This window comes from Primulina tabacum, chromosome 5, assembly GCF_025594145.1.
Source record: "Primulina tabacum isolate GXHZ01 chromosome 5, ASM2559414v2, whole genome shotgun sequence".
Lineage (NCBI taxonomy): Eukaryota > Viridiplantae > Streptophyta > Magnoliopsida > Lamiales > Gesneriaceae > Primulina > Primulina tabacum.
Window position 1 is genome coordinate 43,948,808 of NC_134554.1, and position 18,872 is coordinate 43,967,679.

General features: G+C 38.3%; 1 long non-coding RNA gene across 1 annotated transcript in view; it reads left to right on the forward strand.

The window, feature by feature from the left end:
* The first annotated feature begins 3,038 nt into the window (after window positions 1-3,038).
* The window catches only part of LOC142545058 (uncharacterized), a 36,677-nt gene continuing 20,843 nt past the window's right edge, over window positions 3,039-18,872 (forward strand). The window contains exons 1-2 of the long non-coding RNA XR_012820211.1: window positions 3,039-3,136; window positions 3,234-3,289. This is a non-coding gene — a long non-coding RNA (uncharacterized LOC142545058). The remainder of the gene's footprint in view (window positions 3,137-3,233; window positions 3,290-18,872) is intronic.

The following is an 18,872-nucleotide window of genomic DNA, read 5'->3' on the forward strand; positions in this document are numbered from 1 at the left end:
GCTGATTCGCCAAGACACTGAATGTTTGGTTTATATCGATGTCGCTTAGGAGTTGATTCATTCCTATCGTTGAGATTCAATATATGTGCCCATGTCTAGGAACCAGGATCCCTAGATTAGAGAAGAGTCGAGTCTGAAATGACGTGTCCAGAGTTATTTACAGCTTTATATCGATACATGTCTTTCTGATTTTATACATGTTATTGATATCTGTTTCATGCTTCTATATCTATTTATATGATTGCATGTTTACATTGTTTATACTGGGATATATTTCTCACCGGAGTTATCCGGCTGTTGTCTTGTTTGTATGTGTGCATTACAAAAGGTGGGGCAGGATCAGGATCAGGAAGAGGATGAGAGATTACAATTAGCGTGGAGATCCGGACTTAGAATAGATTGATTTTCAGTACTTGAGATAGTGACTGAACTTTAGTTTGAGATGAATAAATATTGTACAAGACTTGTACTTTTGTATTGACATGTATATCAGATTTAGTACATTACGTTTCCGCATTTGTATTTTAAAGAAAAAAGTTTTATGTCCCATGTTACTTAATTGTCATATTGATTCTTAATAATGATTAAGAAGACTAATTAGGTTCGGGTCCCCACATAAACCCTTGCCAAATTCGGGTTCCTTCTGATTAGGGCACTATAGGCAGATATTCTCCGACCATCTTCCCACATAAGCCATATTACAGAATTTCCGACTAGTTTCTTTATTCCCCGAAAGCTTTCTATTCCATAGAAGATTTATTTTCTTTTCGAATAAATCTTCGGCAAAACTTATTGTTTTTCATGTCATGGTATTTAACAGGAATGATTCATTTAAAGAATTATAATAAAACTTAAATGGAAACTTGACTTTGTCTATCTCAGTGAGACAAACCCATAAACCCCATGCTCTTCTGTTAGAAATGTCGTCTTCAGTTATTGAAGCAACAAAAATATTCATATCTGGCCTCCTTAACTTGATGAAATGATAGGCTTCGTGTGAGCCTTTCCCTGCTGGTTATGGGGCTGTACTGAAAAAGTATAGCTCCAGGATGTCTCATCTAGACAAATAGTCATTATTTGCCCAGGTTTCATGAACAGCTTCCTGGATCCATTTGGGTAGTCCTGAAATTTCTGAGAAGCTGGGTGATGTGATATAAAATGAGGCCAGAGCCCCGAATTCATACCATGCTTTGACCTCATTTGGATATGGATTTGGTTTTAACCATATCCTGAGATATTTTTCGGAAACATCAACCCTGATTGTAGCGGGGTTAATGCCTACTCTTGTTTTTAATTTCTACCACAATTGTGGATATACCTGTATTGGAGAAATTGTAACTTCATTAGTACTAACCTTAGATTTACCCTTGTCAGTATTAGGTCTAAGGTTGATCTTTCCCTCTTCAATCCCCAAGGTGAAGGGTTGACTTGAAGACTCGAGATAAGGATACGAAGTCTCAATTTTTGTTTCAACCGAATCATCTAGAGATGATCCCGACTTAACACTTGTGCTAGGGGTATTTGAATCATCTGCTCCAGGTATATAGTCCTGTACTCGAAAACTCTCTATTTGGGAAACCAGTGGCTTCTCAATGCCTTGCAGGATATGCCTTTGTATTGCAGACCATAACTGAGTATAAGCCTGTAAATATCCTGTAATTCGATCGGAGACAATTCTTTTATATTGTAGTCTTCCTGCAACTTCTACATTTAAGGCCAACTTGTTGAACTCGGTTTGAAGCATTTCCAGTTGTTTCCTCAAATGCCTCGTCATTTTCATGTTGGCATTGATATCACCGTTGTCCATCTTTTGTTAAAAAATCTGCAAGAATATTTTCATGAGATTTTATAATCACAATATCAAAAATATAATTTTAACATAGAGCTTGTCATCTTAATAATCTAGCTTTCTCCGGTTTAGATTCTATTCTATTCCTTAAGAAAGCTTTCACCTGTGTGTTATCAACCTTTAAAGTAAATTTCTTTGCAAGTAAAAACAATGGCCATTTTTCAAAAGTTCTTTTTACTGTATAGAATTCTTTTTCGTTGATATGCCATCTTATGACTTCTGCATCCGAGAAAAGTCCACAACAATATCTGCATGGCTGATCTCACTCTGGTGTGAGATTGGTTAACACTGCCGCCCACCAATGATCAGTAGCATCTGTATATAATACCATATCATCTTCATCCCGAGGAATAGCCATTTTCGGAAGATTTTTACAAATCTCCTTTAGTTGACTAAGTCCTTGTGTTTGTTCTTTCGTCCATATAAATTTTGCATCTTTTTTCAGCAATGGACTGAACAGTTTCCTATGTTTTGCTAGCTTTTTAATAAACATCCCAGCAAAATTAACAACTCCTAGAAAACTCCGAAGTTGTTTCTTTTCTTTTAACTCGTTTGGAAAATTTTGCTTTTTTTCTATTATATGATCCTGCAAAATTATTCCTGACTCATCGATTTCTATTCCGAGGAATTCTATATTTCTTGTGGCAATGACTGCTTTCTTTTTTGATAGAACCAGTCCTTCTTTTTTGCAAAAATTAGAAAAGATTTCTAAATGCTTGATATGTTCCTCTAGATTTTTAGATGCAATTAAAACATCATCAATATAGACAAACATAAGTTTGAAATAATCTTTACATCAGACCATCGGAACGACACCCAAAAGAATTATTCTACTATAAAAAAGGAAATTTTGGGCATTGTTTTAGGGCTTTTTTTAAAAATATTATAAATTAAAAAAATCATTATAAATATGTTTTAAAATGAAAAGATTTACAAAACTAGTACAATGCGCACTTCACTGCACCGGATTAAGACATATTTTAAAAAAATAAAAAAAATAAAAAAAAGAAAAGGGAGTGGGGCACGGATTCAAAGAATCCGTGACAGACTGTCACGGATTCTTTGAATCCGTGTCCACTCTGTGTTTTTCCCACTTTAAATACAAATGCTCCTCTCCTTCAAATCGTACCCTTTCCTCCTTTCATTTAATCCGAAAATATTTCTTCTTGGTAATCATTCTCGCATTCATCCGATTCATATGCGCAAAATCCATCTTTTCTAATTCGATCTTGTATTAATATTATTTGTTGATTTTATCATCCTTTTCATTTGAAGATATATAAAGAGGTAATGTTTAATTTCGTTGATAATATTATAATTATATATTAAGAATTAATATTTTGTTTTGTGTAATTTTTTTGATAATACTTGTCATTTATTTAAGATATTAGCACCGTTCGTTGATATTGTTACAAGTTCCGTATAATTACGTCGGAGAAGGTAATTTAATTAATTTTTTTAATATTTTGTTTGTATTATTTATATTATATTAATGTAATTATAATTTTGTTCATTAACATTACATGATTAAGTATAATTTAGTTAAATATTATATTTTTAATATTAATCGCGATATTAAAAAATAGTTGGAATATTAAAAAAATAATAAATATGATATTGTGATTTTTGAAATATTTCAAGGTTAATATTTTTAATATAAGAATGAGTTAATATTATTGTACTTAATACTAATGAAATTATAAAGTATTTTGTTATGTTTTTTTAAAAAATTTATATATGAAATAGTGTTTAGTTACTCTATAACTTTGGGCACTTTAATATAATTTATGTAATATTATAAAAATGTTTATGTTAATGCAAAGTAATATAAGAAATTGATAATTCTAATTAAAATATTTTTATCCAACTATATATTTTGAAATAACTTACTTAAAAGTTTAATATAAGTAAATTATATTAATTTTTATTGTCAAATTAATTTGTGTGGTTATATACAAAAAAATTTTGAAAATTATGTAATAAAATTGCACCGAGTATTTGGTGAATTCATCAGTCCTTCAGCTCAAGTTTTCGGCATTCTTCTTGCGCAGCTCTTTATTTTTCTTCACTCCGTGGTATTTTTTGTTAGTTATAAAGAATCCGTGATTCTCTTCCCTTTATAATTTGTAATATTCAAGCTTGGTGAACGGTACGGTTTAAGATTTCTTATGTTTATGGACTATTTGGTTAATTTTACGTATAGTTTAGATGTTAAGAATTTGGATTTATGATTTATGGTATTGTTGATTATAGATGGTGTGTAGTCATAGTGTAGCGTCGTTGTGATTTAATTCATTATCATTTGTATGTTGAGCCAATTGGTATGAGGCCAATTGTAGTTGTTAGATAAGACATAGTGGTGCAACTTTCTTGTTGATAGTGTTGCCTAATTATGAGGAGAAGCGACGTTGCGATTCGATTTAGTTGCAAAGAGTATATTGTTGGCTACAAAGGAGAGTGCACCCGTGGTGATTGGACAGAAGAGTCAGTGCACCCGCACTGGAAAAGAGACCGCACCTGCGGTGTTTGGGCAGAACCTTCAGCGCACCCGCGGTCTGTTGAGCAGCGCACCCGCGGTCGTCGCCTTTGGATTTTCGGAAGTAGTACAGATTGCTTAGCGCACCCGCGGTATGAACTGTAGCGCACACGCGATCGTGAACAGTAAAGTCATGTTTTCGAGATTTAAGTGATTAAATACAAGAGTTTGCCTCATTTTCACTCATTTCCACCCATTCTTCTCGGTTATTCATCTCAAGGGAGACCTAGGATTCTCAATTTCTTTCTTTCCTTCCTTTGATTCAAGCTTCTTGTTGGGTATTTGAAGTGAGAACAAGATCATTGTGGGTTCAAGGAGCTAAGGTAAGCTTGTGGTTTAGTTATTCTTGGATTATGGTGTTGGAGAAATTATGGGATTCATTATTGTGTTGGTTTTATGGGTTTTATGGTATGGTTGTTTGATTATTGGGTTGTTGATGGTGCAATACATGGTTTATTGTTGTAGGTTTTGTACCAAGAGATTAGATTCAAGCTTTCTAGTGGTTGCAAGTGGAATTCATTCCTTGTGCTCACATGAAGTATATGTATTGTATTTCAATGGTTTTAACACGCTATTCCCTTCCATTTGATTCATCTTATGTATAGAACATACTTTGTTGTATATGAGAGGCATTTTTATGTCTCAATTATGTAAAAAGGAATGCAAAGGAAAGAGTATGCAAAGTGTTTGTTTTAATGTCCAAGAGAGAGTTCAAATTGATTTATTGGATTGATATAGAGATATTCAGATATTGCATGCAATTAGTTGATCAACGACCATAGGCTTACATCCCAACAGAGTAATCGATTTATATCGATGGGATATAGGTACAGAGACAGAGATACTATTGAAATATCAATCTATCAGAGAAAGGAGTAATACCATCGTTATGTTAATGTTCTACTATATTATTCATGTTTAAAGAGTTAAATGATATTTAATGATTTCAAAGCCATGTTTTACAGAGTATGATATGTATACATTGTTATGTAAGAGTTTCACTTGCTGAGTTTTATACTCATTTCAGTTATTTCATGTGATGCAGATAAGAGTGATGGGCCAGGACGTTGATTGGAGCTGAGGTCATATGCATAGAAGATGGAAGGAAGAAGGCTATTTTGTTAGCATTGTTGGACATGATCAAAATGATATTTTGTATTTTGATGCAACACTTATTTGATCATGTTTATACTTTTGATTGTTTATATTGAAAATGTGTTTATGTCAAGAAATTTTAAATCCTTCCTCCCTTCAAATAAATTTTAGAAAAATTCCGCTGTTATTTTAGAAATCGGTCAGAGGTGTTACATTTAGTGGTATCAGAGCAACGTTCTTCGGACCAATGCATATGATTTTGTCTACTTTCAACAGTCCGTGTATGTCTTCTTCTACATTTATTATTTGTATTGGTTGATATGTATTATGTGAGCACATTGTAGGAGTTAATGCCTCCTAAGAGAAAGGCTTCAGAGGGTGAGGATAGCTCCTCATCTAGAGTTGTCGACGAGATCGGCAAATTACTGAAAGAGCAAGCCAAGGTTCACAGTGAACAGATTCAGCAGTTGCTCCGTTTGCAAGGTACAGGTCAAGGTAGAGGACAAGGGAGAGGCCAAGTGGTTCAAGCGGTTGGGACTGATGGAATCTTTACTGCTTTTAAGAGGAAGGATCCGCCTGAGTTTGCAGGAAGCACTGATCCTTTGGTGGCTGTAGAGTGGATTTAGCACTTGAGGCGATATTTGATCATCTCAGGTATGAAGACAAGGACAGAGTTGGTTGTGCAGTATTCATGCTAGTTAAAGCTGCACGTATTTGGTGGAATGCTACCAAGGTAAGTTTTGATATTCCGGCATTGAAGTGGCAAGATTTTACGGATCTTTTCTACGACAAGTATTTCCCGGATGCACTTCGAGCTCGGAAGGTGACTGAGTTTTTAGAGCTTCATCAAGGAAGTATGAATGTTGACGAGTACATTTTGAAGTTTGAGGAAGGATGTTTGTTTGTCCCATATATTGCCTCCAATGACAAAGACAAGGGTGCTCATTTCATTAGAGGACTTCGAGCAGAAATCAAGAGGGACATCAATATGTCTAAGGCGGTGACATTTAAAGAGATTGTGGCTAAGGCTTTGCTAGCCGAGCAAGATGAGAAAAATAACGCTAGAGAGAGACAGGCGAGGCAACATGCTATTGCTCAAAGAGGTCAAGGTTCGAGCCAATGAGGGAGAGGCAATTTCAAGGGGAAAGGCAAGATAGAGCCGAGTTCTAAAGCACCGACAGTTCCATTTGATCCTGAGAAGCCGTTGTGTCCCAAGTGTAGTAGGCATCATAGGGGAGAGTGCAGATTTGGTACTCACACTTGCTACCGATGTGGCACTGCAGGCCATATCGCCAAGAACTGTCCAAGAGGATCGAGTAAAGAGAAGGTGCAGGGTCGCATCTTCACCATGACGAAGGAAGGTATAAACCATGATTCTTCTGTGATTTCTAGCACTATTTTAATTTCAGGCAGAGTAGCTACGACATTGATTGATATAGGTGCTACTCATTCTTTTATGTCTGAACTATTTTTGAGATCTTTGGGTTTAGTTCCTTCTATTCTTCCCCTCCAGTTTAATGTTGTATTGCCTTATGTGGATGTGTTATGCCCGACGTCTATTGTGTATGAAAGAGGATCGGTTTTATGGTATTCAAATGCGCAACGGAAGTTCAAAATTGTTTTCAAGGCATGAAAACCGAAATTTTAAAGAAAAATTTGAACACCTCATGTGCTAGCATGTAACATATACAAAACACAAACTATGACATTCATAGGATGTTATGAAATTTTACCTATCAATCTCTTGAGATTGATGTTTGGCACCAACTTAGTTGTCAAGCAACTAAGCTCTTCAAAGGCAAGACAATCTACAAGCCTCATTGGACTCCTTTCTTCAAAATCAAGCCCACCACCAAACTTAAAAATTCCACCTTACACTTGCACTAGAAAATGTAGGGCATTTTTCTCTTGAGAAGTAAGTGTTTTCTTCAACAATTGAAGAACAAAATTGAAGAGAAAAAAAATGAGGAGAGTTATCCTCAAAAATTTCGGCCAACTATGTGTGTAGGAGGGAATGAAAGACTTTTTCTTGGTCCTTGAAAAGTAGAGAGACCATCTTTAGCATGCCATGCAATTTTTTAATAAAAAGCATTCCCCAACTCTTCACCTCCCTAGCATGCAATGTGACTTAGGCTTGTAACAATTACAAGGCCCATGTACTTTATTTAAATGTGTCAAACACATTTTAGTCTATTTAAATCTTTACTTGATTTTACTCAAGCCCATTAGTTTAATAATTATTTCTAATTCGGCTCCACAAGGCCCAATGTTATTTAATTAATCAAACACTTGAATTAATATAATTATTTGGACTCTACTAGGTCCACTAGTGTTTAATTAATTAAACACTTGAATTAATTTAATTTAGTCCATAATAATGTTTATGAAAATCACAATTTTCAAATACATTATTTATTTGGCCAACTTTTAATTAAGGAACACTTCCACAAATTAAAAATTACATTTCTCTCATAGAAGTCATACTTCTATTTTTCCTTACGCTTATAAACTCCTTTATAAGCCGTTCAACACATTGAACTATTTTACTTCTCAACGAGATCTAGAAAACTAGTACTTGTGTGGCCCTCAATGGTTCATTGATACCACTAGCCGTGGGTTCACATCTCCATGTGATTCGGACTAAACATGTCCTTATTTGAGCATACCTGATGCGAAACCTGGTACGAATGAGAAGCAAACACGATTATCGAAATCGCACCCTCGACTCAATAACAAACAAGGATAGATTTGTTGTCCCGATCTTTTGAAACAAGTAACGGTTTGTGATATTCACCTCTAAGTTATTAAAACTTAGCAACAAATATCAACGATAAAACAATTGAATTTCAAATGAACCTTCAAAGATCTTGTTTTGACAATCCGAGCGAAAAACAATCGACAAACGCCACAAAGATGCAATCTTTGATAAGTTTGATTTGATTTTTAAGACAAAGTTTTTGCCTTGTAAAGTTGAGAGAATTCTCAAGAACTTTGATATATCATTCAATTATTTCGTTCAACCTTGATACAATGCATATAAATACAATAAAATTAACAAGAAAGTTGTGTGAAAAGCTTAAATAAGATAACTAGCAAATTTGACACGGAAGTGCGCGCAGTGGCGCGCAGCATACTGCCTTATTTTCTTCCTTGGGCGCGCGGTAGCGCCGGATCATGCGCGGGGGCGCGCGCTATACTGCCTTCATGCAACACCCGGCGCGCGCGCCATCCGCGCGGCCGCGCAAAATGTGGCGCGGGTGCGCGTCACCTGCTACCCATTTGCGCGCGGTTGCACGAGATCCTGTGCTGGTGCGCGCATGCTGCTGTCCTCATGGTCATTTAACACTTGAATAACATTCCAAACACTTCCATTGTTGTGTCCATGTTTCCCAAGCTCTTTTATTTTAAACATCCAACTTGTAGGTCCTTTTTGGTAGCTCATCATGAATCCTTGAAGTGCTTCTTTAAACTTCTTGCTACGTCCCCTCGTTATAGGTCCTTCGGGCAACTCCAATGACTCCCATGTTTTTTTTTTGTACTTGATCAACCACGTTTGCATCATTCTCCCCTTCTTGAAAAGGATTTGTCCTCAAATCTTGATCATCTCCTACATCAAACAAGGAAAGATCACAAACATTAAAAGTAGCACTAACATTGTACTCACGTGTGGTAGATCTAATTTGTAGGCATTGTCATTGATCTTTTCAATCACTTGAAATGGTCCATCACCCCTAGGTAAGAGCTTCGAACGTCGTTTTTCTGGAAATCTTTCCTTCCTCAAGTGCAACCACACCCAATCTCCCTTTTCAAAAACATCTTTTTCCTCCCCTTATTGGCTTGCTTCGTGTATTGTAAATTCTTCTTCTCGATGTTATCCTTGACCTCCTCATGCAAACTTTTAACGAATTCAGCTTTCTTTTTGCCATCCATGTTCAACCTTTCACTCACAGGCAAAGACATCAAATCCAAAGGAGTTAAAGGATTAATATCATAAATAATCTCAAATGGTGAATAATTCGTAGTAGAATGCACGCTACGGTTATAAGAAAACTCAACAAATGACAAACATTCTTCCCAATTTTTCAAGTTCTTTTTGAGTATAGCACGCAAAAGTGTTCCTAGAGTTCTATTAACAACTTCCGTTTGTCCATCCGTTTGTGGATGACATGTAGTAGAAAACATCAGTTTAGTGCCAAGTTTAGCCCACAAAGTTTTCCAAAAGTAACACAAAAATTTAACATCACGGTCAGTTACAATTGTCCTAGGCATACCATGCAACCTAACGACTTCCTTAAAGAACGAATCCGCAATGTTTGATGCATCATCAGTTTTTTTACAAGCAATAAAATGTGCCATCTTAGAAAATCTATCAACAACAACAAATATCGAACTCTCCCCTTCTTAGTCCTCGGCAAACCTAAAACAAAATCCATAGAAATATCAATCCAAGGTTCACTAGGAACAGGAAGTGGTGTATACAAGCCATGTGGTTGTGTTCTAGACTTTGCTTGTCTACAAGTAATGCATTTTTCACAAACACGTTCAACATCACGTTTCATATGTGGCCAATAAAAATGCTCATGCAAACAACTCAAAGTTTTAGCCACACCAAAGTGCCCCATCAAACCACCACCATGTGCCCCCCTCACAAATAATTCACGAATCGATGACTTAGGAATGCACAATCTATCTTCTCTAAACAAAAATCCATTATGCAAATAAAATTTATCATGTGGACCATGCATACATGTTTCAAATATCTCCTTAAAATCCTCATCCAACAAATATAACTCTTTCACATGCTCAAATCCCAAGATTTTCGAATCCAAGGTAGAGATTAGTACGTACCTCCATGATAGTGCGTCGGCCACTATATTATCCTTACCTTGTTTGTATTTGATTATGTAGGGAAATGTCCCTATGAATGCCACCCACTTGGCATGCCGCTTGTTCAGTTTCTGTTGTCCCCTAAGGTACTTTAGAGACTCATGATCGATATGGATCACAAACTCCTTAGGCCTCAAGTAGTGTTGCCACATCTCCAAAGTCCTCACAAGCGCGTACAACTCCTTGTCATACGTTGGATAGTTCAGCGCTGCTCCATTGAGTTTCTCACTAAAGTACGCGACTGGTCGTCCTCCTTGCATCAAAACACCACCAATACCTACACCTGAAGCATCATATTCAATTTCAAAAGTATTAGAAAAATCAGGCAAAACAAGTAAAGGCGCATTAATTAATTTTTGTTTAATAATATTAAAAGACTTCTCTTGCTCCTCGTCCCAATGAAATGGAACGTTCTTCTTAATCACTGCCGTCATCGGTGCAGCCAGTGTGCTAAAATCTTTTACAAACCTCCTATAGAAGCTTGCAAGACCATGAAAGCTTCGAACTTGACTAACATTAGCAGGTGTTGGCCAATCTCGAATAGCACTTACCTTATCTTCATCCACTTGTATCCCCTGTGAACTTACCACAAAACCAAGAAAAACAAGCTTGCTTGTACAAAAAGCACATTTCTTAAGATTAGCATATAATTGTTCATCCCTAAGTGTTATCAGTACAAGTCTTAAATGTTTAACATGCTCATCCAAATCTTTGCTATACACAAGAATATCATCAAAATAAACCACAACAAATTTTCCTATGTAAGCACGCAAAACATGATTCATCAACCTCATAAAGGTACTAGGAGCATTAGTTAAGCCAAAAGGCATGACCATCCACTCATATAACCCATATTTGGTTTTAAATGCCGTTTTCCACTCATCACCTTCCCCCATTCTAATTTGATGATAACCACTTTTTAAATCAATCTTACTAAAAATACATGCACCATGCAACTCATCTAACATATCATCTAGTCTAGGTATGGGATGCCTATACTTGATGGTTATATTATTGATTGCCCTACAATCCACACACATACGCCATGAACCATCTTTCTTAGGAACTAATAAAACAGGTACAACACAAGGAGACATGGACTCACGCACAAAACCCCTATCTAACAACTCACTTACCAGCCGTTGAAGCTCCTTAGTCTCCTCCGGATTGCTTCTATAAGCTGGACGATTTGGCAATGCACTTCCGGGCACAAAATCAATTTGGTGCTCAATCCCCCCTCAATGGTGGTATTCCTTGAGGTAGTTCCTCCGGAAATATATCATCAAACTCCTGCAAAAGGGAAACAACAATGCTCGGAAGATTTCTGGCTATATCACTTGTGTTAAAGAGAATCTCTTTGTACAGAATCAACACAAGTGTATCATGTGTGTGCAACAATTGTTTCATATCACTCTTTTGGGCCATATATATTTTCTTTTTAGCCTCTTTCCTCTCATTTTCTTTTTCCTCATTTTTCTTTTGTATGGCTATCTCAGATTTTTTATCACTTTTGTTTTTAGCCATTTCATTTTTTTTTTCAAAGGCCATCTCACTTTTTAATTCACTCTTTCTTTCGGCCTCATCCCTTTTTTTCTTTTCTCGTTGGTCCTCCATTATTTGTTTTGGGGACAAAGGAAGTAAAACAATGGCTTCTTTCTTGAGTACAAAAGAATATCTATTTTTAAACCCATCATGTGTCACTTGTCTATCATATTGCCATGGTCTCCCTAACAAAATATGACAAGCATGCATTGGTACCACATCACATAACACCTCATCAATATACTTCCCAATCGAAAACGCAACCAAGACTTGTTTGTTCACTTTCACTTCAGCACAGTCATTCAACCACTGTAGCTTATATTGTTGAGGATGTTTCAAAGTAGGCAAGCTCAATTTTTCAATTATCTCAAGACTAGCAACATTGGTACAACTTCTTCCATCTATAATAAGATTGCAAACCTTGCCATTGACAAAACACCTAGTATGGAATAAGTTTTCCCTTTGGTTTGTTTCTTCTTCTTTGACTTGCGTATTCATTATACGCCTAGTCACTAACGCTTCACCCACAACTGCCTCATATCCCTCATCAGGATCCTCTAATGCAGGCATCTCATCTTCACCCTCTCCATCATCTCCCTCACTATGAGATTCATACTCCCCATAATTATTCAACACCATCACCCTTTTATTGGGACATTGGCTAGCAATATGTCCAACTCCTTGACACCCAAAACATTTAATATCTCTAGAACGATTAATAGGAGTTTCAGGTTTACCTTGCATTCCCTGCTTAGGCGCCTCCTGTTTAATGTCAACTTTGGGCTTGACCACTACCTTGCTTTCTTCACGTTTAACAACGTTGGAACGCCAAGGTGTTGATGTATTCCCAGCTTGTGTGGTACGGCCAACTCCTCTCCTCTTGAGTTGTTGCTCCACTTTTATCTCCATCTGCACCATTTCATCTAGATCCAAGTAATGTCTAAGCTCCACTTGGTCTTGAATTTCCCTGTTCAAACCACACATAAAACGAGCCATAGTAGCCTCACTATCCTCATCTATGTTTGCTCTAATCATGACTACTTCCAACTCTTTATAGTAGTCCTCAACACTCTTCACACCCTGTCTCAAGGTTTGTAACTTCTTAAACATTTCTCTATAGTAGTAATTTGGTACAAACCTCTTCCTCATTACGCTCTTCATTTCAGCCCAAGTTTCTATAGGTCGCTCATTGCATCTTCTTTTAGTGGTCACTAATTGATCCCACCAAATAAGTGCATAATCAACAAATTCAACCACGGCCAACCTAACCTTTTTGAGTTCAGAATAATGGTGACAATCAAAAACAAATTCAACTCGCTTTTCCCATTCTAAATAAGCTCCAGGGTCTGACTTACCATGGAACGACGGAATTTTCATTTTAATGCTACCTATGTTACTATCTTCCTTATTCCCATCATTGTACCTACCCCGTACGGCTTCTCTTCTTCCTCTACCAAATCCTCCTCTACTTCGTCCGCTCCTACCCCAGTTCTCATTTTGACTTTCCTCTTCTACACCCAAATTGCGAGGCCCGGGGCCGAAGAGGGCGGGGGGTGATCGCCGGTGCCATCAGTTGCACGGACAATGAGCGGCTCCTGGCAGGCTTCTAGGTGAAGGGAACATGAATGAACCGAACCCACACGGGAATGAGAGGGATTTCGAGACTGTTCAATGTAATGGACTGTACAGTTGAAGAGGGCTTAAAAGATTTGATTTGTACTACTCATATCACGAAGGTGCATCTTCTTTTCGGTAGCTCATCACATAAGAACTCCAAAGTTAAGCGTGCTTGACTTGGGGCAATTTTGGGATGGGTGACCTCCTGGGAAGTTTCCCAGGGTGCGTGTGAGTGAGGACATAAGCACGCTGGAAAGACTCGTCTTGATACAGTGAGGACAGTCGTCGAATCTGGGGCTTCACAAGTGGTATCAGAGCCGACCTCTCTTAGTACGGTGTGGTTCGGGGACGAACCAAGCGGAAGCTGGTGGGCATGTGAGGCCCGGGGCCGAAGAGGGCGGGGGGTGATCGCCGGTGCCATCAGTTGCACGGACAATGAGCGGCTCCTGGCAGGCTTCTAGGTGAAGGGAACATGAATGAACCGAACCCACACGGGAATGAGAGGGATTCCGAGACTGTTCAATGTAATGGACTGTACAGTTGAAGAGGGCTTAAAAGATTTGATTTGTACTACTCATATCACGAAGGTGCATCTTCTTTTCGGTAGCTCATCACATAAGAACTTCCAAGTTAAGCGTGGAGCAATTTTGGGATGGGTGACCTCCTGGGAAGTTTCCCAGGGTGCGTGTGAGTGAGGACATAAGCACGCTGGAAAGACTCGTCTTGATACAGTGAGGACAGTCGTCGAATCTGGGGCTTCACACAAATCATAATCATCCTCTTCTTTAACTGTACCCAAACCTTTAGGCTTATATTTATTTTCACTAGTGCTAACCTCAAGCCTATCCAACCTCTCATATAAAGGATCCAACTCAGCCCTCATCATTCTACTAAAATACCCATATAACGCCTCCATTTGAACCTTAGACAACCCCTGATTCGAACTTTCTCCTACTTCCCTCTCCATTTTACTTTTAGATTTTGTACCTGCAAGAAAATGTTAGTAGAAATAAAAGATTTACCTTACCCAAATTCTCACGATCACTCCAAAGAAATAACACTCGCACTCAAATATTTTTCACTTGAATTTGATAGTTCTTTCAAAGATGTGATCAATCTTTACATATATATTTTTTTATCAAACTAACAAGATTCAACTTGTGAACACTTGCAACTGTCTCACTTGGATTGCACAAAAACAAGAACAATAGAATAACACAGAACAAATTTTTCGAGAATTTTGGATTATCAAATAACAAAGGATGATAGAAATAACGCAGATCGAACAAAGGATAACACAAAACTGAAATAGAACGAATTTTTGTTTTTGTTTTTGGTAGATATGACAATAGAAACAAAAGGATAACACAGATCTGATAACAGAACGGATTTTAAGCAGATCTGAAAATAGAAACAAAAGGATAACACAGATCAGATAACAGAACGGATATTTTTTTTATTTTTAGGCAGATCTGAAAATAACAACAACAACAATAACTTACTTGAATTCAATGAGCCAAAGCTCTGATACCAAATGATGCGAAACCTCGTACGAATGAGAAGCAAACACGATTATCGAAATCGCACCCTCGACTCAATAACAAACAAGGATCGATTTGTTGTCCCGATCTTTTGAAACAAGTAACGGTTTGTCATATTCACCTCTAAGTTATTAAAACTTAGCAACAAATATCAACGATAAAACAATTGAATTTCAAACGAACCTTCAAAGATCTTGTTTTGACAATCCGAGCGAAAAAAAATCGACAAACGCCACAAAGATGCAATCTTTGATAAGTTTGATTTGATTTTTAAGACAAAGTTTTTGCCTTGTAAAGTTAAGAGAATTCTCAAGAACTTTGATATATCATTCAATTATTTCGTTCAACCTTGATACAATGCATATAAATACAATAAAATAACAAGAAAGTTGTGTGAAAGGCTTAAATAAGATAACTAGCAAATTTGACACGGAAGTGCGCGCGGTGGCCCGAGATCTCGCGCTGGGGCGCGCAACATACTGCCTTATTTTCTTTCCTGGGCACGCGGTAGCGCCGGATCATGCGCGGGGGCGCGCGCTATACTGCCTTCATGCAACACCCGGCGCGCGGCCGCGCCGGAACTCGCTCGGTGGCGCGCGCGCCATGCGCGCGGCCGCGCAAAATGTGGCGCGGGTGCGCGTCACCTGCTGCCCATTTGCACGCGGTTGCACGAGATCCTGTGCTGGTCGCGCATGCTGCTGTCCTCATGGTCATTTAACACTTGAATAACATTCCAAACACTTCCATTGTTGTGTCCATGTTCCCCAAGCTCTTTTATTTTAGACATCCAACTTCTAGGTCCTTTTTGGTAGCTCATCATGAATCCTTGAAGTGCTTCTTTAAACTTCTTGCTACGTCCCCTCGTTATAGGTCCTTCGGGCAACTCCAACGACTCCCATGTTTTTTTTGTTTCTTGATCAACCACGTTTGCAACAATACCCCAATTGCTCCATTCCTACTTATCAACTCCTTGATAACAAGAACGTCAGAACTCAAGTCTGATAGTACCCAACCAATCATGTTAAACGCCTAGCAGCATCGCTTACATGATTCCCTAGGTATCAAATGATAGTGCCTGCAAGAACCGTTCAATTATGGTTAGCGTACAGTACGGTCCCTTCAACTCATATATCCCAACCGATTCAACAACCATTGGTATATCGAGAGCTGTCAATGAATTGATACTATGTGTCATGTTGTAGTTGCATCGATGGTGTAATCTATGAAACCCCTTTCATAATTACCTCCATACTCTGATCAGAGATTTCAAACTACATACACATGATATTACATAGGATATCCATACCCGAGGGTAAGCGGTGAATCCCCGACTACAATGCATCGACACCTATATGTTTCGACAGAACACCCAACCTTGCCACCTGATGACCCCTTGAGAGTCGGTAAACAGGTCAAAGTGTGGTGCTAGCACATAGAGTCTCAATGTTGTCCCGGGTCATAAGGACTAATGGTGTACAACCATAAACTAGGACGTTTCCACTCGATAAGTGAGAACTACTTGGAAAGTCCTTTATGGAGGGTTGTTCAGTGCACTCTACAAGGAGCACCTATCTGCATGCTCGGACATCACATGGTACTCACATCGCAGATACTAGTCTCGAACTCGAGCGGCCTATATCCTTCTTAGCGGCGGCTGAATCGACTAGGAACTGTTTAGAATATACAGTATTCCAATTATGAGTTTCATGATACTCATCATATGAACATCTTATATTCTTTATACTATTTGTATATTCAAGGGCTTTATCTATGCAACTAGCATGGGTATACAGATAAAGAAGTGCCAAAACAATAATTTCAAATATTATTAAAATAAAGATTGTTCATACATAGAGTTTAAACATGAACCCTCGGCCAACACTTGGCTCAACGGGCACCTACTCTAACAATCTCCCACTTGCACTAGAGCCAACTACACATATGCTTCAAACCCATCGATTCGCGATGCTTCTCGAATAATGGTCAAGGTAAAGGCTTAGTTAGTGGATAAGCAACATTATCTGCGGAGCCGACTTTGTCAATCGAGACATCTCCTCTTTCCACACTCTCGGAGGATGTGGTACTTTCTCAATACATGTTTGGACTTCTGATGAGACCCCTCCTTTGCTTGAGCAATGGCTCCCGTGTTGTCACAAAACACCAGGACAGAAGCAACTCCATTAGGAATGACGCCCAACTCTTGGACGAAATTCCTTATCCAAACAACCTCCTTTGCTGCAGCTGATGCAACAATTTATTCTGCCTCAGTGGTGGAATCCGCTGTACTGTCTTGCTTGGAACTCTTCCAAGAGACAGCAACACCATTGAGCATGAATATAAATCCAGAGGTTGACTTCGAGTCATCGATATCGCTTTGGAAGCTAGAGTCGGTATAGCCTTCCAATTTAAGTTCTCCACCCCCATAGACCAAGAACAATTTATTGGTCCTTCTCAAATACTTGAGGATGTCTTTCACAGCTTTCCAATGTGGAAGACCGGGGTTCGATTGATATCTACTCACTACACTTAGTGCGAAAGCCACGTCAGGACGTGTAGATACCATCCCATACATGATGCTACCAATCGCAGATGCATACGGAATGCGTGTCATCGCCTCTATCTCTGCATCAGTCTTGGGAGACATAGACTTGGATAGGGACACGCCATGACACATTGGTAGATGTCCTCTCTTGGACTCATCCATCGAGAACCTCTTCACGATGGTATCAATGTATGTGGACTGGGTGAGACCAAGCAATCTTCTTGATCTATCTCTATAGATCTGTATTCCCAATACAAAAGATGTTTCATCCAAGTCCTGCATCGAGAACTTACTCGCTAACCATATCTTAGTTGATTGCAACATTCCTACATCATTCCCAATGAGTAGAATGTCATCAACATAAAGCACCAGGAATGTCACAGCACTCCCACTGACCTTCTTATACACACAGGGTTTCTCAGGATTCTTAGTAAAACCAAACTCTTTGATTGTACTGTCGAATCTAAGGTTCCAACTCCTAGATGTCTGCTTTAGACCATAAATAGATCTTTGAAGTTTGCATACCATATGCTCACTTCCGACGGATGTAAACCCTTCAGGTTGAGACATGTAAATCTCCTCCTTAATATCCCCATTAATAAAGGATGTCTTGACATCCATATGCCATATCTCATAGTCATACCATTCAGCTATGGCTAGAAATATCCTTATGGACTTGAACATTGCAACTGGAGAAAAGATTTCCTCAAAGTCAACTCCTTGTCTTTGAGTATATCCTTTTGCTACCAATCGCGCTTTGAAGGTCAATACCTTCCCATCCGCCCCAAGTTTCCTATTGTAAATCCATTTACACCTTATGGGAACAATTCACTCAGGTGGATCCACGAGATTCCACGCTTGGTTCGAATGCATGGAATTCATATCAGATTCCATTGCTTCAAGCCACTTGGATGAATCGGCATCAGATAACGCTTCCTTGAAGGTCCTTGGATCACATCCATGGTTAGGCTCATCATGGCGTTCTTTAAGAAGCAGACCATACCTCATAGGTGGTCTCGAGACTCTCTCCGATCTTCTAGGAGCTTGTATCTCCTCTCTTGGCTCTTCGGGTGTGGGTTCTATAATTGTGAGTGTCTCTCGAACCTCTTCGAGTTCTATCATCTCCCATTTTATATCCAATAGAAATTCCTTTTCCAAAAAGGTTGCATTCCTAGAAACAAACACTTTTGTTTCTTGGGGATGATAGAAGAAGTATCCAACCGAATTCTTTGGATATCCTACAAAGTAACATAAAATGGATTG